The sequence below is a fragment of the Ranitomeya variabilis genome, chromosome 6 (genome assembly GCF_051348905.1).
Source record: "Ranitomeya variabilis isolate aRanVar5 chromosome 6, aRanVar5.hap1, whole genome shotgun sequence".
Lineage (NCBI taxonomy): Eukaryota > Metazoa > Chordata > Amphibia > Anura > Dendrobatidae > Ranitomeya > Ranitomeya variabilis.
The window spans coordinates 537,408,789-537,433,100 of NC_135237.1; the positions used below are offsets into that span (position 1 = coordinate 537,408,789).

The 24,312-nt window shown below is 42.7% G+C and overlaps 1 protein-coding gene across 13 annotated transcripts in view; it reads left to right on the plus strand.

Annotated features, from left to right (window-relative positions):
• ENPP2 (ectonucleotide pyrophosphatase/phosphodiesterase 2) overlaps positions 1 to 24,312 on the plus strand; it is a 203,074-nt gene that overhangs the window by 90,991 nt on the left and 87,771 nt on the right. The window lies entirely within an intron of this gene.

A 24,312-nucleotide genomic window follows, 5' to 3' on the forward strand; every position in this document is an offset into this window, starting at 1 on the left:
ATACTACGTGGACATGCATATTCTAGAATACCCGATGCGTTAGAATCGGGCCACCATCTAGTAATTATATAATGGTTAAGGAGCAACCCAACATTGAACTGGATGAACCAGTTGCACACCCACTGCCCGATTTCCAGCATCACCCGCTGCGGTCAACTGCAGCAGTTGGTCACATGCGGGACCAATTTGCGGCCTTTTTGATTCAGATATTGGACGTGTGTCATGGCAGGACAATGTTGTGTAAATGTCCAGTTGTAATTCGATCTGTACCAGTTATTTTGTACAATGATAATAATATTTCAAATTAATAAACTTTAGTTTTGGTAGAGTTGACCGTGTCTCTTATCTTTTTCCTCTCCAAACCAAGGCTGTCCTAAACTTGCAATATTTGATCTGTATTTAATATCAGTTTTTATAATCCAAAACCAGGAGTGGGTGATAAAAGCAGAGGTGCTAGTTATTATTTTAATATCATAATTTACCTCTAATTGTTCCACTCCTTGTTTTGGCTTACAAATACTGATATACAACACTGGGCACTTACTGCTAGTAATGGCAGCCATGTTGCTTTATTGGTAAGCTTGTTGACGTCATTGCATCATGATTCTCTTCTCCTGTATCCATTGGACACAAACTGAAGAGACAATCACTGTCACACTATCTATACTCATCAAGTCAGGTGTCAGAAATAATGAATTCATGATAAACATATACAGGCTCATGAATTCACTATTTCTGACACCTGTGCAGGTGAGCATAGATATGCAGTGTGTGACCACCATTGTCCCTCAATTTGTGTGTAATAGATTATGTATGAAGAAGAGAAAATGGTTGTTATACAAGGCAGTTCTCTAATCAACAGGTCAGGTGTCATAACTAATGAGTTTTTTGACACCTTACCTGTTCAGTAGAGGTCTGCATTGTTTTTCCACCATTTTCTCTTCAGACTGCCACACTAGGCACAGACAAAAAGAGATTATGGAGATACATGTAATATTTTTTGGCCCACCTCATATCTGTATACTAAAGACAAACAAAGCTGCAGTCTTTTTATTTTTAACTACTGGAGATATGATGTGGCCAAAAAAGTAAGTGTGTGGTGAAGTTTCTTGGCGCACGGTGTATGTTGCCGGCGGCGGAAGACACAATAAACCAAACATAATTGTGCCAAATCACTTTTTTTATTTTGTAAATAACTCAAATTTATTTACTGCGCCGGCTTGGGGTAGAGTGATGTAAACGGGGGGTGTGAAGAACTGAGGCCTGGCTAACCGTGGAGGACGCAGAGGTGGCAGGAGAAGGGGCAATGAAACTAGAAGGGTCTGGAAGTTCGGGGATGGGGCTTGGCACATGAGAGGCTTAAGATGCACTGGAAGGGTGAGACAAACCTGACATTACAGACACATTGGGAAGTGAAGGGGGAGGAATGCTAAGAGTCCTCGGTTTTTTAGTTTTTGGTCCTTTTTTTTTTTTGGCTTGCCTGGTTGTGGGAGGTCTTGGTGGGCTCATATGGCGTGGCGTGGTGGCTGGTGACCTGTCAGGGTCCGGCTGCACTGTCAAGAGTCCATAGTGCTCGTAGATCGTGCAGCCATGCCAGAGTCCATAGTGCTCGTAGAGCGTGCAGCCATGGCAGAGTCCATAGTGCTCGTAGAGCGTGCAGCCATGGCAGAGTCCATAGTGCTCGTAGAGCGTGCAGCCATGGCAGAGTCCATAGTGCTCGTAGAGCGTGCAGCCATGGCAGAGTCCATAGTGCTCGTAGAGCGTGCAGCCATGCCAGAGTCCATAGTGCTCGTAGAGCGTGCAGCCATGCCAGAGTCCATAGTGCTCGTAGAGCGTGCAGCCATGCCAGAGTCCATAGTGCTCGTAGAGCGTGCAGCCATGCCAGAGTCCATAGTGCTCGTAGAGCGTGCAGCCATGCCAGAGTCCATAGTGCTCGTAGAGCGTGCAGCCATGCCAGAGTCCATAGTGCTCGTAGAGCGTGCAGCCATGCCAGAGTCCATAGTGCTCGTAGAGCGTGCAGCCATGCCAGAGTCCATAGCGCTTGTAGAGAGGAAGGCCATGCAAGGGTCCTGCTGCATCGTGGAGGTGGCGGTACGGAAGGCCATGCCAGGGTCCTGCTGCATCGTGGAGGTGGCGGTACGGAAGGCCATGCCAGGGTCCTGCTGCATCGTGGTGTCAGTGGAGGAGGTCCAAGCAGGAGCAGTGGATGTCATGGTGGTGGCGGTGGGATGTCCAACTGCACTCGGCATGGTGGTGGTGTTGTAGTGGTGTCCGGCTGTGGAAGGAATTGAGGTTGCCGTGCAGTGGGATGCAGCAGAGGTCGACATTGTGGTCAAGCGTGACAGTGAAGGCACAGGTGGATATGCCCCCACTGTCTGCTGGAAATACCGACTCTGCTGCATAGCCTGCACATAAGCAGCATTGCAGGCCTGCATGACACTCAGCTGGAGATCAGGAGTAAGGTGTTCCGACATGCCCTGCTCAATTTGATTAAAAAAATGATGTGCTGGCCTCTGGAGGTCGGCTTTCACTTGATCAAGGCTTTTGCTGACCTCCTGGATACGTGCATTCAAGAGGCTATGTGAAACATCCATTCGGTCACCCAAAGCCTTGATTGCTTCCTGTAAAACCGAGCTCAAGTGCAAAAACTCGGGCATGAGTGACCTGTCCGAAGCCCTCTGCCACTGCCGGGAGGAGCCCCCAAAAAAAGGGGCAGTGGAAGAGGACTGCGAAAGGGGAAGACCTGATGGACCAGCTCCCTGGTCTCCAGTTAGTGTGGAAGGCCCACTTGCTGCTGTGCTGCTGGATGGCTGGGACGGGTCCGTGGCTGTCGGATGAAGGACCGCTCCAGAACCTGGGCCAACAGTAGTGCTGTATGTGCTGTGAAAAAAAGGAAAAAGAAAATTACTATCAAAAATTTAACAGACGCAAAATCCTGTGGAATGTAAAAATACAGATTATGGCAATACAATACAACCTAATGCACGTGATAAATGCTTACGTTCTCTGGGCAAGGACAGGTCTTAAAAATGACAGAACGCGATGGTATTTGTAGCGTCTGATCCTTGCTCCTGAACCACTGGGAACACGGCTCTCTTGACGCAGGTCCTTGTTGAAGCGGTCCTTCATCGAACGCCAATGTGTTTTGACTTTGGATACTGTTAAAAAAAAAAAAATGGTGCTCAGAAAAAGTACTTTTGGCCGTGCTCACACAACTGTGTGTGATGAGAGAAACTCCTGAGTTTCTTTCATCACACACAGTCGAGTGAGCACGGCCAAGGTCTCTGCTGCTTCACACTGCAGTGCAATACTTACCAAATGCAGCTCGGACCCGTGTCGGGGCGTTGTTCCAGCCATCCCACATCGCTTGGGCCACCTCATTCCATAACCGCCGGATTCGTCACGTTGTTTGAGTGCAGTGGATCCCGGGTGTCCCACAACGGGACTCTCTCCTGGACCAGGGGGATGAGGAGGTCATTCTCGATAAGATCATCCTCCCGTTGTGAAACCTAAAAATTAAAGAAAGTCATTACAGTTTGCTCAATTAACAGAAGGAAAAGAAAGAAAAAAAGATGCAGAGAAATGGCATGAATAGTAAAGTCAACATACAAAAGGATTCCAGAAGAAAAAAGTAAATAAATAAGAATGGAAAGAAAGGAAGATTCAAGAATATTACACTGAGGACAGTCAGCCTTGTATACGTACCCGCTGCCGTCTTTCCACCGGACCTTGACTCCGCTGCTCCTGCCCTGTCTCTGCCGCAGTAGAAGAGCTCTAAAAAAAGAAAAATTTAAATTGTCACATGTGTCGATGTGACAGTGAATACTTACCAATCTGACGAGGCAAGTACTCACCTCACTGACATGCTCCACTTCCGACTGTCCTGGCCGAAACTCCTCACCAGATGAAGAATCCGGAGAAGACATTCTGATGCATGTAGAAAGAAAGAAATTGCAGAAATTAGGACATGTAGAGACAGAAAATAGAAAATAAAGGCATTGGCTAGGAAATACTCACATTGTTCGGAGGCTTGTTTGCTCCAAGGTGCTGTGGTCCGTCTGCTCAGCTTGGCTGTCCGCCGTGGGCCATCTGCTATGCTTGGCTGTCCGCTGTTGGCCATCTGCTCTGCTTGGCTGTCCACTGTGGTCCGTCTGCTCTGCTTGGCTGTCTGCTGAGAAGTGACCTGCAACTGTCCACACCCTCCCCTTTTATCACCTTGATGGTGGGGGGTGGCTTATCAGTGTCTAGACATGGTTTTCTCAATTGAAACGCATGCGTTCAAAAACGCAACCAAACGCATGTGCTAAAAAACGCATGTGTTTACATAGACAGCAATGCGTTTTTTGGTCGCAATCCTTGCGCAATCGACCGCATGCGTTTCCTGGCGGCAAATAGACGCCTCTAGAAATTACTACATGTTGCATTTCCGTGCCAAGCCGCAAACGACGAGACATTTTTAATGTTAAATATAGGAAAACACGACGCATGCGTTTATATGCGGTACAAACGCTGCGGCAACAAATGCAAATGTAATATCAGCTTAATGTGGGGGACGGCACACTGGAAGAAATAGTGGTGGATGGGGACAGAGTACCAAGGGACAGCCGGCGCAATCGGGTTGTGGAAAGCTTCCATCTCCACGAGCCTAAAAGGCAACATTTCAAGCGCAAGGAGTCACGAAATGTGTGAATTTAGTAGTGTGGCCTGTGGGGCATTGGCTGCATATTTGCACTTGCATTCCAAGGACTGGGATATGGACAACTGAACACTGCGCTAGGACAAGGACATGTGCCTTGCCCATTTTAAATGGAGGACAATATTTTCCACGTTCACTACAAATGGCTGACTTTGGAGCGAACTTATATGTGATCCGTATGACGGACAAGCCCCAGTTTAAAATATCTGGCCTGTAGGTAAGATCCCCCCCCCCCCCCCGCAAACTGGTGTCAATAACTTGGGTAATAAGACATTGCAAAAAAAATTAACTGAAGGCCTAAAATGGCACAATTTTGAGCACACTGATATGTGATCTGTATGATGGACAAACCACAGTTTAAAATAGCTGGATTTTTAGCGCTGTAATATGGAAAGGATCTAGTTGTATTCTGCAGTGCCAACAAGCAAATGGAGCAGAAAAACAGTTTTCTCTGGATTGCTTTTAAAGCAAATAATCAGGATTAAGACCCCCCCCAAAAAAATTATTCCTGGCCACTGATACCTGGGGATATGTCTAGAAATATCTGTAATAGGCAGCAGCAGAAAGAACTGGAAGGTTCTTGCTATATGCACTACAGTCTGCCACATACACTGCCTGCCAAGCACTGATATCTATGCAGCCATTAGTCTTCTGAAGGACTGTTAGTGTGGCTATACCACATATAATACACAGATCAATTCACCTTACTATGAAGCAAAGAAATCTCTCCCTAGCTCAGCAGCAACTCTCCCTACACTGCCTGATTCCGCAGCAGACTGGGATGAGCATGGCGGCACCAGGTCTGATATATACCTGATGACGCTATGCAGCCAGCCAAAAACTGTAATGCCACAACAAACATGGCTGCGGCATTACAGTGTGTGGCAGACAATCCCTGCATGTTCATTGGCTTTCTAAAGAGCGCCAAACATGCAGGGCGGGGACTTGAGCTCCTGCCGAGCAAACCTGGAAATACTCGGCGAGCTCCAAGCATCTCGAGTACACTCCCTGACAGAAGTTATGTCGCTAATCCATGTTATGTAAATAAAAGCTTATAACCTGACTTTAAATTCATCCATTGGTTGTATAAATGTATTCTTTTGAAAGCAGAAACCCTCCGAAATGTGGTTTAGGTTAAGAAAATAAATTGGCATCAATGCAGAAATATTGATCAGTTAATGGACACAGAATGGTCAGATTTTGGCAAGACAAAAGTTTTGTCGCCTGGTCATATAATGCACCCAATCTTGGTTTACATCCTCACCTGTGCTCAGTAAATAATCAGTTAATTAGTGTGTGTGTATAAACAGAAACCCAGCACCCCAGACCTTCACTTGAACTGCAACTTGAGCTCTGACAACATGCCAAAAATCCACCCTGCAACCAAAGCCTGGATTATCAAGAGGCTGAAGACCAGATCCACATCTTTAAAGTTTGAGATTTAGTCAATCGATCATAAGGGTTGATCGGTTTCTTGTTATCTTACAGTCATGGGTTCAAATCCATCCAGTGCACGACCTACATGTAGATATGGCTGTCAGATTATAAAAAATATTGAATTTTATTAGAGAACATATAGAAATCAGTAACAACAAGTATAAAAATAGACAAGGTACACGTATGAACACATATACGGCGGCACAACCACACTGAAAAAGTAACACCTAGGGTTCAGAAATAGCACATGCAGACAACTACAAGGAACATAATGATCACTCAAATAACTAATGTTTATAGCTGTAAAGTGCGCAGTGCTTCATATGAGAGGCCATTATGCCCAGCAGTGAACTGCATCTATCAATCATACATCAGAAGGTATAATACAAGTATCCAATTAATTCTGCCATTCTTACCCGCAATGTCCTATGGTGCCAGTGTGTGTCCGGTGTGTCCGGTGTGTGTCTGGTTTTTATAATCTGATGGGTGTTTATACTCCGTAGCCTTTGTTGTAGGATTCATATATATAGTGGAGTTAGCCCTGTTATATCATATGTCCAGTATAGGGTGTTCCCCGTTCTGATATTTGATATGCATCAGTGGTATCTGTATTTATGTAGATATGGCTGATAGCAATAAATACACTGCATGTTGGATGGGTTTGGTGTTTCTTTAACTTCTCTGTGCAATTTTCAAGTGTCTATTAAACCCTGATGCTGAAAAGATAAAAAAAAAATGGGACAGGCAGCGATGCTTGTGAATAGGCTAAACTGTTGACAACAGCATTTACCCATATTTCCATGCCAGGATTTAGCTTGACTTTCCTAACTCTACGTGCCTAGAGTTTTACGCAGCTTCAAAGTTCTCCAAAGTTCTATTTGTAGTTCTGGTGTAGTGCAGTTAACTCTAAAATGGTTTGTATTAAGAGTTAAGACCTAAAAATACTAGGAGGGTGCCACGAAGATAAAAAAGTGACTAAATAGGCAATTGTCTTGTCTTCCACCAGCTTGGGACAATTCCTGCTTTTAGCCACTGTCACAAATATGACAGTCTTCCTCATATAATCGATTTCCTTCCATTCACGCTGGTTTGATAATCCGTCAGATTCAAGTATTAACAACTGGTGATGAACGAACATGCTCTGATAAGGTGTTATTCGAGCATGCTCGGGTGCTAACCAAGTGTGTCTTCTACATGCATGTCTCGTGGCTGTTCGATAGCCGCAACAAATGAACGAATTGCCTAACAGCCATGAGACATGCAGCAGTGGGGACTTAAACCTATTTTTCGAGCACGCTGAAGACACTCAGTTAGCACCCGATCATGCTCAGATAACACCCTATCCGAGCATGTTCACACATCACTATTAACAACAACCCATTGGTCACTATAATTGTAAAACACAATCCGATTTAGCGAGTGGACAATGTGTTAAAAAAACAAGACTCGTTCATCATATATGAAATCATTTATGCAAATAGAAAAAATTTTGTTTAGCTGTTTTGTAAATCGTGTAATGTAAGTGGAGATTTTTTTCCATTCATGCAACAATTTGACCAGAAAAAAGGAAGAGTAGAAATTCAAGTCTTAAATACCGTTGATTTTGTTCCAAGGCAATAAGATGGTTCAGTAACAATTGGAGCATTGGAACGAGTACATATACGTGATAATGGAAAAATTGTCATTCGATTCCATTTTCTTTGTACAGAATCAACGTAAATATTTGATTTCATGTAGTCTGAATAAATAGTCTCACTTACGGGATTTCAATGTTGAGCACGCATACACTTCATATCGTCATATGCCTGTGTCAACATCGTTCAAGATGTTTGATGTAACAATCGTTATTCAACCATGTCGCTAACATGTATAAACACCTGTTGGCGATTATTTTCTAGTAGTGAGTTACGATTGATTTGTTTAAGCAACTATCTTAAAAGATAAACCTTAAAAGATAGTATAGTATGGGTTGGATAAACATTACTCACAAAAAGTTAGGGATATTTGGCTTTCAGGTAAAATTTATGGAAAGCAAAAGGTTCACGCTACAGTCAGTGATATTTTATCGTGAATGTAGGATATTTAGGTAGAAGCAGCAACTCAAACAATTTATTGAAACAAAAGCCAACAACAGTGCTGGTATACCTGAACAAAAATGTCACTGTCTCCAATAACTTGTCCTGTGGCCTTGAGCATCAATTACAGCTGACAATGACATCTCATTCTGTTCACAAGTCGAGTTATTGTCTGCTGGGGCATGGCATCCCACTCTTCTTGAAGTTGGCCCTCAGTTCATTGAGGTTCTGGGGTACAGAGTTATGAGCCCCGGCACAGCGACTCAACTAATCACATAGGTTTTTTATGGGATTCAGGTCTGGAGAAGGTAACAGCCACTCCAGTTGAGGTTCTTTTAGTCTCCGGTAGCTATATCCTAATGATGCAACCTTGATTAGCTAGACCATTGTCGTCCATGAAGATGAAATTAGGCCTGTGTTGTTCATTCTGAGGCACAATGACTAGATTCATGATGTTGTTAAAGTAATAGGGGCTTGTCACTGGACCAATCGCAAAGTGTGGGGCAGTTCTGTATTGCCTAGACACAAGTGCCCACACTGTAGCACCACGACCAAAGGCTCATCTGGTGGCGACAGTGGCTGATGCCTAGCAGTCTCCTTGACGTTTTTAACATCACTAGGGGCCATCTTGTCTGCTCAACGCAAATTGTCTTTCATCAGTGAACAGCACTGAGGCCCAATGGTCCCTCATCCAGTGTTGATGCTCCCTGGCCCATGCAAGACGATGACACCTGCGCCTTGTGGTGTGGTCATCTAGCACACAGACAACACTGATGTAAATGGTTCGAATAGTCTAACGTGACACTAAGGTGCCTCTCACCTCCCTTACAATGAAGCGGTCATCCGTGTGGAATGTGGCCGAAAGACGTCCACGTCTCTGCCTTTCTGTGACTCTTCCAGTATCTCTATCTCTCTTGAAACCTGCTTATGAAATTCTGTGACACTCAGTGGCCAATTCCGTCTGAGAACATCCTGCTTGAAGCCTCACAATAGCAAGTTACTGTTTATCAATTCATGTTCGTGTTGGTCTCATGATGTCAAAATGTGAACAGTGTGATGAGGACGACTGCTTTTAAATGCCAATTCTAATTGAACCCTCAAATGTATTGGGCAATTAATGGATCAAACATCTGTTGTGAATCTTGGCATTAAACTCCTTGTTAGGAAACTGAGCAAGTTGTGCAAAAAGTACTGAAACATTGAACAGTTGGACATGGGCATCCAAAAGTTTAGAGAAGGTCTCATTAAGTTCACCTGAAAAGGTTACAGTGCATTTTAGGCCTCTTTCACACTTCCGTTTTTTGTGTCCGTTGTAGTGCAGCAAAATGACTGATCGACGGATGTCATGAAAATAGTGAAAAACGTGTGCAAATTCCGGGAAAATAAATGTCCGGGGACGAGAGAGAGAGAGAAACTGGATCCGTCGCTGGATTCCAGTGTGCGACGGATCCTGCGTCCATAGGCTTCCATTCTAGTCAACGACGTATGCCGCAGGATCCGTCGCGACACTTTTTCCAGACGACGGTCCGCCAATACACGACGGATCCGTCACACGACGGATGCGACATGTGGCCATCCATCGCTAATGCAAGTCTGTGGGAAAAAAAACGGATCCTGCGGCCACATTTGCAGGATCCGTTTTTTTTCCCGAAACGACGCATTGCAACGGATCTGATAAGATGGAAGTGTGAAAGAGGGCTTAGTTTCATCCTGAAATTTCACCAGGATGCCAAATTGCCAAATATCCCTAACTTTTTGTGAGTACTGTACAACAACATCATCATTATTTTATTATCCACCAGCAGCAGGCCTTTTGCCACTCATTTTGGTGCTTTACTAATTGGCAACTCTGTAGTTGTTGGCACAAAAAACGATTGATGGAAACCAAGCAGAGCTGAGTGGCCAAACTGTGGTACTAGGCCCAAAACGATTTACTGGGTTAGATGCAGTAAAAATTTAGATACACAGGCGGTGTAGCTAGGTTCACAGGCGGGCTACTCAGATGACTATCAGACAATGCTACTAGCCCAAAAGGATTGGCTGAGCTAGATTACACCAAATGCTGTGACTAACACTTGCACAGCACTGGCACAGAGCTGCCTGGCAAACAGTGCTATGAACTGCTGTAACCTACCTGAAAAGGGCTGATATTATAGCTAGTCCCGACTCCCTAAACCTATCTATCTAACTGCAAATTCCCTCGCAATTCACACTCTTATACTGTATAGGGCCCACAGCAGCAGCGGTGCCATCTAGCACTAAGCTGCAGCAGTGAGATAATGGTGGTGACAGGGCAAATGGCTGGTTCTTATAGGGCAAGGACATGTGACATACACAGCCAATGACACATGCCCTTGCTTGTGTGCATCACATGCACTTTGCTGTGTGTGCGTGTGCACTGCTGATAGGCTGAGAGACTGCACCGCCCCTCTGTAAATGAGGGAAAGAAAAAAAAAAATGGAGATCGGCGTAATTTCAGCACAGATCTATCCCCACCCACTATACACTGAAACAGTCCATTAACAATGATAAACAGTTTTAATGTGCAAATCAAGCTAGGCTTTTGGTGAACGAACAGTTATCGAACAAAGTCAAACAGCCGAATTTTAAGCAAATTGTTCAAGTTCGTTGAACGACTCGAACACCACCCAAAACAGCTCGAATTTGAAATTGGCGAACAGTTCGACTCGAACACCGCTCATCTCTAGACATTATATGGCAAAGAAAAAATAGATGATTAACTACAAATGTTAAATACATGAATTACGCTATTGCATCACATGTAAAAACATAAAGTTCTTGGGACACGTCTTGATGATTAACCCTCTGTAGATAAGACTCTAAATTAAGAACCCGCATCTCTCTGTATCTAGACTTCAAATGAACTTGGTATGAATAGGATACACCTATACTTTGTGCTAAATAAAAACTGTAGGAAAGATTGGTTGATCAAGTGCATGGACAATGGCAACCAGTAACCACATCCGTCCTCACAGTGCATAAAATATAGACATTGGCCAGCACTATAGTAAAAGCATAGATGGATCCTATTCTTCCCCAATTCATTTAAAGCCCTTTATTGTAAGGTCCCATCTTAAGGTGGTTGCACTGTTGTTGGCTGATGGGCATACACAGTTTGATCAAAATGTGTGTTAGATTCTACTTCTTAACAGGTTTCTGCTGCCACTTCAGGGAACATAATGTAGAAGTGACCGTAATTCCAGCGCTGGGTCTGTTACTGGACTTCTTGCTATAGCTTTGATAAAGCACTGTTTTATCTGCTGCAACTTGGATAGCTTTTTATCCCTGAGCAGCTTGGGGAGAAAGCAGTCAGTCAATGTCACAGAGCGGCGGCAAATAAGTGATTTTTATCAAAACTTCAGCAAGAAGCCCAGTAAATTATTTTTCTGCCCTCAGATTGGGAAGCACAAACCTATGCATGGTAAAAAAAGAGAAAAATTCATATTTAGGATATGGCAAATTCATCTTCCATTACATTTAGCATCACGGAGTTGAGTTCACTTGGTGAATGTAATGGAACCATTAAGGTGCCAGAATGTCAAAGATTCCAGATAAATTCATGGTTGATCATGTATACTACCGCTTTAGCCATTTAGATCGGTGGAGCTCTTGGAGGTTGGACTTATAATGGGTGCTATTTAAGTAATTCCCAAATATCTTTGGGTGGGCTCAAAAGATTTTCTATTAATTGAGAGGAACAATTTACCCTGTATTGTGTGTCTGCTCTTTTTCCAGTCCTCGAGTCCAAGGTTGTTATTTTTCTGGTTTCTGCCATATACAATTAACTGCTGCTCCCGAGGACATGGAAACGGACAGGGCTGAAAAGTAAAGCGAGAGTGAAATGGCCTGAGACGCGTCTTTACTGAATGTGCCTTTAATGTTGGCGTTGGATATTTGCTCGGAGTGTTTCTTGTACTTTTATAAATTAGATAATTGTCGGTAGCAGACACGGAGCTTGTTTTAATAGGTGGAGGCTAAGCAAATGTTCCATATCTGGTAGGTTTTGAGGTTTCCTATTCCAGTCATAAACATTACTGACAACGATGGCCCCTGGGAAATGGAAGTTCTGTGGCAGAAAAGGAATGACTAACCAAAGGGATTGCCTTTTTCGGTTTTTAGTGTTTTTTTGTTTTGTTTTGTTTGTTTAAGTTTTTGCCTTTTTTCCGTTCTAGACCTTTATCTTGTTTTTCAGGAAATTTTTCGAAGAATACTGCAGTCTTGTGTGGTCTATAAATATTGTGTTCTCTTTGTGACAATAAGTACACCCATTTTGGGTTCTGTAGTTTTATACATCATTATATAATAAGAATTTTTTTTTAAGTAGGCTTTAAAGAAACTGTCAACAGGTTTTCTTCATATAAACCAAATACACCACCTCTTAACCCCTTTCTGCCATTGGACATACTATTCTGTGCAAGTGGGGGGGCCCTAATTCCCAAGGACGGAATAGTACGTCCAGCACGATCGGCCGCGGTCACGGGGGGAGCGCGGCCGATCGCAGCCGGGTGTCAGCTGCCTATCGCAGCTGACATCCGGCACTATGTGCCAGGAGCAGTCACGGACCGCCCCGGCACATTAACCCCCGGCACACCGCGATCAAACATGATTGCGGTGTGCCGGCAGTACAGGGAAGCATCGCGCAGGGAGGGGGCTCCCTGCGGGCTTCCCTGAGACCCCCGGAGCAACGCGATGTGATCGCGTTGCTGCGAGGGTCTCTTACCTCCTATTCCTGCAGGCCCCGGATCCAAAATGGCTGCGGGGCTGCATCCGGGTCCTGCAGGGATTACTTCCGGGTGCCGTGCAGGCGCTGGTAAGCCTGCACGGCTGTATGTCAGATCGGTGATCTGACAGTGCTCCTTCTCTTCCAAGCTCTCCCGTGCGCCCAAACAGGGGTTTACCCCAACATATGGGGTATCAGCGTACTCGGAACACATTGGAGAACAACTTTTGGGGTCCAATTTCTCCTGTTACCCTTGGGAAAATACAAAACTGGGGGCTTAAAAATAATTTTTGTGGGAAAAAATTTTTGTTTTCTTTTTACGGCTCTGCATTATAAACTTCTGTGAAGCACTTGGTGGGTCAAAGTGCTCACTACACCTCTAGATAAGTTCCTTAGGGGGTCTACTTTCCAAAATGGTGTCATTTGTGGGGGGTTTTCAATGTTTAGGCACATCAGGGGCTCTCCAAACGCAACATGGCGTCTTATCTCAATTCCTGTCAATTTTGCAGTGAAAAGTCAAATGGCGCTCCTTCCCTTCCGAGCTCTCCCATGCGCCCAAACAGTGGTTTACCCCCACATATGGGGTATCAGCGTACTCAGGACAAATTATACAACAACTTTTGGGGTCCAATTTCTTCTCTTACCCTTGGTAAAATAAAACAAATTGGAGCTGAAGTAAATTTTGTGTGAAAAAAAGTTAAATGTTCATTTTTATTTAAACATTCCAAAAATTCCTGTGAAACACCTGAAGGGTTAATAAACTTCTTGAATGTGGTTTTGTGCACCTTGAGGGGTGCAGTTTTTAGAATGGTGTCACACTTGGGTATTTTCTATCATATAGACCCCTCAAAATGACTTCAAATGAGATGTGGTCCCTAAAAAAAAAAATGGTGTTGTAAAAATGAGAAATTGCTGGTCAACTTTTAACCCTTAGAACTCCCTAACAAAAAAAAATGTTGGTTCCAAAATTGTGCTGATGTAAAGTAGACATGTGGGAAATGTTACTTATTAAGTATTTTGTGTGACATATCACTGTGATTTAATTGCATAAAAATTCAAAGTTGGAAAATTGCGAAATTTTCAAAATTTTCGCCAAATTTCCGTTTTTTTCACATATAAACGCAGGTAATATCAAAGAACTTTTACCACTATCATGAAGTACAATATGTCACGAGAAAACATTGTCAGAATCACCGGGATCCGTTGAAGCGTTCCAGAGTTATAACCTCATAAAGGGACAGTGGTCAGAATTGTAAAAATTGGCCTGGTCATTAACGTGCAAACCACCCTTGGGGGTGAAAGGGTTAAAAAGGTTGTCCACGACTTAAGCATTGGTGACCTATTCTTAGGATAGGTCATCGATGCCTGATCAGTGGGGTGTGATACCTGGCACCTCCGCCAATCAGCTGTTCCCATTACTAATGGCGGGCAGAACTGCTTAGCTACCGACCTGCACAGTTCTGTCAGTGGACTAAAGGCTGCTGCTGAGTGCTGCACATCCACCCTCTAAATCAACAGGAGATGGATGTACAGTACTCATTCACGGCCACTATTTCATAGACAGAGCTGTTCTCTACAACTTTGTAACTGAGCAGTTCCTTCTTCCGCTGGGAATAGCTGATCGGCGGGGATGTCCGTTTTTGACCCCCACCGAGAAGAGATTAATAACCATCAATGTTAAAGTTGTGGACAGTCTCTTTTTAAGTCTTCTTAGGCTATGTTCACATGTCCAGTAGTCATCACTTGGAAATGATCCAGCAGAAATCCATTTGCAAAAAAGTTGTTCAGACACAACTGTTGCGCACAGACCTAAGTACTAAAATCAGTTTTGTTTTTTGTTTGCACAACTTTTTTGCTAATGGATCTCTGCTGGATCCATTCCATGACTTCTGGACATGTGAACATAGCCTTATTCATCTCTCCAGCAATCTGTGTAAACCCTCCACTGCTTCCCTGCAGATCCATGTAAATACCTTCTATAATTCTCCCACTGGGTGGATGATGTATGAGACGCCATTTGAAATCATTTTAAATCCATCATTATTAGTCACTTATTTGGGGTTGTCTGCTGTTCTGGCACCTCAGGGGCTCTCCCGATGGGTCATGCCACTCACAAAATGATGGTAAAATCTGTACTACTATATGGCGCTCCCTCCCACATATGGAGTATCTGTGTGGAAATGAGAACATTTGGGGCTAAACAACATTTTTTTGGGGAAAAATATATTTTTTTAATTTTCACAGATCAACATTGTAAAATTCTGTGAAACACCTGTGGGTTCAAGGTGCTCAACACATGTCTAGATACATTCCTTGAGGAGTCTAGTTTCCCAAATGGGGTCACTTGTGGGGGGTTTCCACTGTTTAGGCACATTAAGGGCTCTCCACACTCTGATTCCAGCAAATTTTACATTCAAAAAGTCAAATGGCACTCCTTCCCTTCCGAGCCCTGCCGTGCGCCCAGACAGTAGTTTTCCTCCACATATGGGGTACCTACGTACTTAGGAGAAATTGTTCAACAAATTTCCCACATGTCTACTTTTACATGTGAGAAATGTTATTTATTAACTATTTTGTTAAAATAAATTAAAAGTTGGAAAATTGCAAATGTGCCAAATTTCCAAATTGTTTTCATAAATGAACACAAGCCATATCGAACAAATTTTAATGAAGTATAATATGTTACGACAAAACAATCTCCGATTCGGTAGGATCCGTTTTAAGCTTTTCAGAGAAATTGCCACATAAATTGACAGTGGGCAGAATTGTAAAATTTGGCCTTTTTTCATGAAGGTGAAAACAGGCTTGGGGTGGGTAAAGGGGTTAAAAGCCGCAAGAGAACAAGCCACACTGGAGATTAGTCGGACAGGTGGTGCCCTGGCAGCTTCTTCCCTCCCGGTGCCCTAGATTAACAGGTCTGTACCTACGTGTGCATATAGGCAAAGACCTATTAATCCAGGGCAGCAAGCGGGGACAAGCTGCTGACAGCTTTTAAGGTGTGTTTTTCTTTGAAACGCTGCAAGGATAAAATTGACGAAACAGTATGTAGACAAATGCAATATTATTCAGATACCCCATATAGACAAAAATATTGACTCCTGCACATTAAACCTATAGGAGTATTTATGACCTCCCATTTTAAGTCTATGGACATTAATGTTATGTCGGGCTCCCCCCTTCACAGCTAATTCAAAATCCACTCTTCTGGAACACCTTTCTACAAGATTTTGGAGTATATTTAGTAGCATTTATGAGGTCAGTCACTGATGATGGACAAGAAAGTTGGGCTTAAAATCCCTGTTTAATTTCATCCCAATCGTATTGGATGGGGTTGATGTCAGGACCCCGTGTGGCCCATCATGTTTTTCCAAACTAATCTCTCCTTACTCTCTGGACCTTGCTTTAGTGGACACATTCATGCTGGAGCAGAAAAGGGCCTTCCCCAAACTGTTACCCCAAAGTCAGAACCAACAATTATCCAAAATGTCTTGTATGCTGAATCATTAAGAATTCCCTTCAATGGAAAGAGTTAAGCCTCTACCACCAAGGTTTATACTTGGCACAATGTAGTCAGGTGAGTAACGTTCTCCTTACATTCGTCAAACTCAGACTCCTTCATCAGAAACCAAATTGAAAATGTGTTCTTTGGATTGAGAAACCACTCTTTTTTTTTTTTTTCTTTTTCTCTGTTCCAGTGGTGGCAACTTTACACCACTCCAACTGACACTTGACATTGTGCTTGATAATGTAAGGCTTATATTCAGCTGCTCAACATAAAAGCCTTGCATCACCATCACCATCACCATTGCATCCGATATTAATGCCAGCGGAGGTTTGGAATTATGGAGTAAGCGGAATATTGGTGACTTTTATACACTATGCACCTCAGCACTGTGACTTTACAGACTTACAGACTTTACAGACCCCACTCTGTAAATTTAAGTGGTCTCCACTTCCTGGCTGAGTTGCAGCGTTTCCTTCCGCTTTTCATTCCTATGTCTCTCACAGGCAATGGAGAAAGATTTAGGAAGAAGAAATGCCATGAATAGACTTGATACATCGGTTGCATCCTATTACCAGAGGTGTCAAACTGCATTCCTCGAGGGCCGCCAACAGGTCATGTTTTCAGGATTTCCTTGTATTGCACAGGTGATAATTTAATCACCTGCACAGAATGATTCCAGCACCTTGTGGAATGCTAAGGAAATCCTGAAAACATGACCTGTTGGCGGCCCTCGAGGAATGCAGTTTGACACCTCTGCACCATTCTGGTATCAATGAGCTCTTAGAATGAGCTAATGGGATTGAATGGTTTAAATTTCCTCATTGTTTTATTGCTTTGCCCCATTATTTATCTCCATATGGTTTCGCTATGGAGTACAAGATAAGAAAAGCTATTTCTATGCAGTTCAGCTCTGGAGTATAATACAGAACATATCCTGGGATCAGAAAAACATACAATATTTAGAAAAAGTTTTAAGTAGGTGTGGACAGAATACTGCAAAGTAAGATTTCATTAATAAACCATTAACACTTCAATTTTTTATCACTTAACGAAATGCAAAGTATGCAAAATCTATATCAAATTATTTAGTGTTACTGCCCTTTGCCTTCAAAGCAGCATCAATGCATCAATTCTTTGTTTTTGAAGTAACTTGGTAGGTAGGTTATTCCAAACTAGATGGTGGCCCGATTCTAACGCATCTGGTATTCTAGAATATGCATGTCCACGTAGTATATTGCCCAGTCACGTAGTATATTGCCCAGTCACGTAGTATATTGCCCCGCCACATAGTATATTGCCCAGCCACGTAGTATATTGCACAGCGACGTAGTATACAGCAGAACCACGTAGTATATTGCCCAGCTACGTAGTATATTGCCCAGCCACGTATGTCACAGGTTAAAAAATAAACATATACTCGCCTTCCGAGGGCCCCTTGTAGTTCTGTCGCCTGTGTGCGGTGCAGGCGGCAGCTTCCGGTCCCAGGGTGTGATGACGTCGTGGTCACATGACCGTGACGTCATGGCAGGTCCTTCTCGCATACCACCCTTGCCACCGGAACCTGCCGCTTGCATGGAACTGTCACCGGAGCGTCACGAGGAGCGGGAAAGGCGGCGGAAGGGGAGTATATAATGATTTTTTTATTTTTTTTAAATTATTTTTAACATTAGATGTTTTTACTATTGATGCTGCATAGGCAGCATCAATAGTAAAAACTTGGTCACATAGGGTTAATAGCGGTGGTAACTGAGTGAGTTACCGGCGGCATAACGCGGTCCGTTACCGCTGGCATTAACCCTGTGTGAGCGGTGACTGCGGGGAGTATGGAGCGGGCGGGAGGGAGTAATCGGACTCTGGCCGTCGCTGATTGGTCGCGGCAGCCATGACAGGCAGCTGGCGAGACCAATCAGCGACTTGGATTCCATGACAGACACAGGCCGCGACCAATGAATATCCGAGACAGACAGACAGACAGACGGAAGTACCCCTTAGACAATTATATAGTAGATATCTCGGAGAACTAACCACAGATCTTCTCTGGATGTAGACTTCCGCAAATGCTTCTTCCTTTTCATGTAGTTCCAAATAGACTAGATGATGCTGAGATAGCGGATCTCTGGGCCAGATCATCACTTCCAGGAATCCACGTTCTTCTTTATGCTGAAGATAGTTCTTAATGACACTGGATCTATGTTTGGGGTCGTCTGTCTGCTTCAGAATATATTTGTAGCCAATCAGATAACTCCCTGATGGTATTGTATAATGGATAATTATCTGCCTGTATTTCTCAGCATTGAGGATACAAATAAATGTGCAAAGTTGAGGGCCAAAGTCACAGTGGTTGGCCAAGTAAGCTTAGAGCACCATATGAAGGATACATCATGCTTCTTTATAATATAAGAAGATTTCCAATAGTGCATCTTTTAAATGTTAAAAATTACAAGAAGTAAAATGTGCTAATGCAAAAGTTTGGGTTCCCTGCATGATTAGTACCAAGTTGCACACCCTTTTGAAAGTATCACAGCTTGTAAAAACTTGTTGTAGCCAGAAAAGACTTTCAATTCTTGTTTGAGTGATTTTCATCTATTCTTCCAGTTCTGAGAGATTCCTTGGTTGTCTTGCATGTACTGCTATTTTGAGGTCTAGCCACAGATATTCAATGATGTTCAGATCAGAGGACTGTGAGGGCCATTGTGAAACCTTCAGCTTGTGCCTTTTGAGGTCGTCTATTGTGGATTTTGACTTGTGTTTAGGATCATTATCCATTTGTTGAAGCCATCCTTTTTTCAACTTCAGCTTTTTACAGATGGTGTTATGTTTGCATCAAGAGTTTGTTGAAATTTCACTGAATCCATTCTTCCTTCTACTTGTGAAATGTTCTATGTGCCATTGGCTTCAACACAACCACAGAGCATGATTGATCCACCCCCATGCTTAATTGTTGGTGAGATGTTCTTTTCCTGAAATTCTGTGACCTTTTTTCTCCACACATACCTTTGATAATTGAGTTGAGAGTTCTATTTTAACCTCATCGGTCCACAGGACTTGTTTCCAAAATGCATCAGGCTTGTTTAGATGTTCTTTTGCATACTTCGGACTCTCAATTTTATGGTGAGGATGCCGGAGAGGTTTTCTTCTGATGACTTTTCCATGAAGGCCATATTTGTGCAGGTGTCTCTGAACAGTAGAACAATGTACCGCAACTCCAGAGTCTAAATATTTCTTAAGGTGTTTCCAGTCAAGCGGGGGTTCTGATTTTCCTCTCTAACAATCTTACTTACAAGCAGCTATCACTGAAATTTTGCTTGGTCTTCCATTTTTTTCATACCTGCCTAAATCTTTTGCACATTATTGTAAGAAATGTCATGTATTCACAAAGGTCCTTGAGTTATTATGCAAATTATAATTCTACATGAACTATAAAACATATTTTTAGCCATCTTTAATGAATTGTATTGTATGAGAAGTCATGAACGCATTGGTTTATTAAATTGCCAATGAAGCTCTACATGGGACAACCTGGAATGTATTTTTCTTGTTGCAGATAACAAAAAAAAACATTGCATGGATGTTTGCCCTCTGTTAACTAACTACTAGTGATGAGCGAGTATACTCGTTGCTCGGGTTTTCCCGAGCACACTCGGTTGATCTCCGAGTATCTGTTAGTGTTCGGAGATTTAGTTTTCATCGCCGCAGCTGAATGATCTACAGCTATTAGCCAGCCTGAGTACATGTGGGGGTTTCCTGGTTGCTAGGGAATCCCCACATGTATTCAAGCTGGCTAATAGCTCTAAATCATTCAGCTGCAGCGATGAAAACTAAATCTCCGAGCAGTCACAAATACTCGGAGACCACCCGAGCGTGATCGGGAAAACCCGAGTAACGAGTATACTCGCTCATCATCACTACTAACTACATCTCCCACTCGTTTGAGTCTTTTGAGATACAGTAACGTAAACTAGGGTTTATGAACTGTATACGGGCTATGAAAGGTCAGTCATGAAACTGGAGAGTATGTTACCCTGAACTGTTTTACTGGGCGGGGGAATCCATTTTTGGTCAGCCTAGAATGCTCATACGATCGCTCCACCCACATTCTAGTTTTTTTATACTGGATTTGCCTCATAATACTATTAGCCAGAGCAGCGATATAAAAAAGCAGGGCCATAATTATAAGGCCCTTGGTCCCAAAACCAATCTGTAGAGGGGTTCGGCTGCCCATGTGCCATTTCATAATGTCATTGTCTTGTACCTTTAACTTTACCCCCAAGCACTCTTCCAGGAATACACACACTTGTAGGTGGTTGCTTAAGCCCCTTTTTTTCATTTTGGCACTTGGACTATCCTGGGAAAAATTAGAGCTGTTGGCAAGTGTAGTGTCAGAAAGGCTTTGACCCCTACAAGCCCTTGTGAAGGCAGAATACGCCCATGGGGCAACCACTTTAAAATAAAACATTACATCACCCAAACTAAACATATTTACTTTCCTATCCGTTTTTATTTCCTTAGTTTTTATTAATTCTATGTTTGAGCATGATAAATCTCACATATAACCGATCTTACCTTCTTAGTATTCAATGTAAGTGGCCATAATAATACAATTTTCACCAACAAGTTGGCAACAAGATACTCACTCGTTTTTTAATCTCCAGAGATGGTCCTCTAATCTTGGATCCAGAAAGTAAGTCCTTCAAAAAGGACTATGATCATTGAACATCATTCTCTTCACTGGCATCAGTATACTAGAAATTTATCTATTTTTAGCAAATTTTTGTAAATGTAAGTTTTTGAACTCCCATTCCTTTAAAGAACATCTTGAGGAATGGGAAGTTTGGTTGTATTTGGGTGGGGAGGGTTTTCTTTACTACACAGACATGTAAAGAACTTATCCAGTTTTGTCTTCGGCCTTTTTCTGGATACACATCACAGGCAGTTCTAGTAAACTGTGGATCTCACAGGGAACAGGACAACATACTCTAGAGTTGATTTGAGGTTTGTTACCTCTGGATTCATTTCTGTTTAAATCCATGAACCTGAAAGTGTAGATATAGACACACAGATGTCTCCTTTCCATGGCTTATAATACATGACAATATAAACATATTTCCCAACTTTTTAGACATCTTGGAGGAAAGCATTAGTGGTGTGCCTCTGCCATGCCAGTCTTGCCTCGCTCTATGTCTTGCTTGTGCCCCATAAATTTGCGATTGGTTTATTTGGCTCCTGGTAAAAGAAAAAAAGAGACTTCCCAGATTCAAATCATCCTGGAGACCCCGAATCTTCCAGAAACTTCTGTGAAAGTTGATTTCAGGAGGATTCAGTGTTGTGGCGTCCATTACCAATATCCAACACCAATCTTTATGAACCCCTCTCTGCCATGTATTCCCCTGAACGTATCTACTACTTGGTGCTTTTATTTCAAACTTAAACATTTGGAATTGTTAAAAAAAAAAAAAAAAAAAAAAGTTTCATTTTTTGATCTAGAAGATAATTTTGATTACTGCATACAATGAACTAAGATTAGCTTGTCTTCCTATTACTAATTAGAAGCCTACAGCCTACTGATCAATTTAGATACCTGGCTACCAAAACAATCCCACTTCAAGTGTCTCAAAGTTCCTGCTAAATCCACATCCAGTTTTCCCTCAGTTGGCTGAGCATATTCTCTCTAATGCGGCCTTGGTTTCTTTGGGAGTGAATAAATTCTTTCAGAAGCTTGAGTATGTTCACACCGGGCAGAAGTCCTGCAGATATAGTATATCAATTTTGCAAATCGCTAATCTGCACTTTCACAGGATTCATGTGGATTTTGCTGTGGATTTGTTTGTGTGACTTATACCCTAGGGATATGTTGTAGTTTTTTTTTTGGCACAGATTCTAGACACCCTTCTTTTGTTGCAGATTACCTTTTTCCTTGAATGTGAATATTCCGCTATTACGTTCATCTCATTTTTCTTTCTGCATCCAATAAAATTATTGGTAACTTGTCCTGCAATGTAAATTATAGCAAGACGTGTGTTTTATGCCTTGAGGTTTTGTTAGATTTTTTGAGGATTTTGGCAATAAAAATGAGGCAAAAAAACACACCATATTGCATCAGCCCATATTAAAATTAGGAACAACATGTTCCTTCAAAACGATGTCAAAACCACCTCTTTTAAGATCGAATTTTTAGATGTGGATTTCTGAACCAGAAAAGCCAAGCTAAAATAAAAACAATCTTTGTGAACATACCTCCAAAGGAAAGCAAGGAAAGGCATCAAAAGCAAAAATGTTGAAGCAAAAAAACAAACATACAAGTTGACCATCAATACCTTAGATCGAGCAGAAGAAGCAGAAATGGTAATGTGTGTGTGTGTGTGTGTAACCCGAAGAGGCTGTACCAATCACACCCTATGGGGGGAAAAAAAAATTTTTTGTATTGTAATTTTTCATTGCCCCATAGGGAAGAACCCAAAATGACTTTTCAGACATGTCCTGGCATAGAAAAGGCAGAAACAGAGGAGCCGCAGCTAATACTTGGATAATCTAATATATAAAGCTGAATGTGTGTGTGTGTGTATGTATGTATGTATGTATGTATGTCCGGGATTGGCATCTGAACCGTAGCAGCTACAGCCACAAAATTTTGCACAGTCACACGTCTGGACCCCGAGAGCGTCATAGGCTATGTTGTGAGGTGAAATTTTAACCCCGCGCTTTCCAATTCACCAAACAATTTTGCCCCTATCTACATAATGGGGAAAAAGTGAAAGGAAAAGTGTTGGAGGCGTCGCAGCTACAGGCACAAAATTTTGCACAGTCACACGTCTGGACCCTGAGAGCGTCAAAGCTATATTGTGAGGTGAAATTTTAACCCCGCGCTTTCCAAGTCACCAAACAATTTTGCCCCTATCTACATAATGGGGAAAAAATGAAAGGAAAAGTGTTGGAGGCAAATTAACAGCTGCCAGATGTGAACAAGGGGGACTTAAAGAATGACAGCGATGGCACCAAAGAGTATATACTGTACAGTTGCTAAGGTGGGGCCCCAACATGGGATAATCACACCACCACGGGGATATGAACACACACACAAAATGCGCCACACACTACCACGTGCTCGAACACATATACCACCCTCAGTGCACATTTCACCACACATACACCAACCTCGCCACATAAAAGTAGAAACACAAAAGTCGCCGCTCAAAACTCGCCACGCGCAAAACTCTCCACATGCAAAACTCGCCACACGTGCAAAACTCGCCACACGCAAAACTTGCACACGCAGAAAAATTGCCACACGCAGAAAAATTGCCACATGCACAAAAGTTGCAACACATGCAAAAGTTGCCTCACACAAAACTTGCACATACTCAAAAGGCACCACACATAAAACTCGCCACGCGCAAAACTCGCCATGCGCAAAACTTGCTGCACACAACTTGCTACACTAACCTGTCACATGCAACTCGACACACAAAAAGTTGCTACACGCATGTCGCCACACAAAACTCATCTCACAAAAGTCCCTACATGCATGTCGCCACACGCAACTCAACACACACAACTTGACACACGAAACTCGCCCTAAAACACACACAAGTCTGGTATCCTTCAAAAATAAAAATCTGATTAATAAGCAGACAAACTACAAGAGCAACAAATGTACCATATAGGAATCCGGCAGCTGTCAGTCACATGACCAGTCTATTATGTGTATGTGTGAGCTAATATATACTGCCAGGGGGTGGGCTTACTGTTGGCTGGGGATTTATCAGGCTGCCATTTTAGCTTACAAATACTGAGGTAAAAATACTGACCAAATAACGTGTGAACGAGGGCTAATACAGGAGGAGATGGCATACAGCTATAT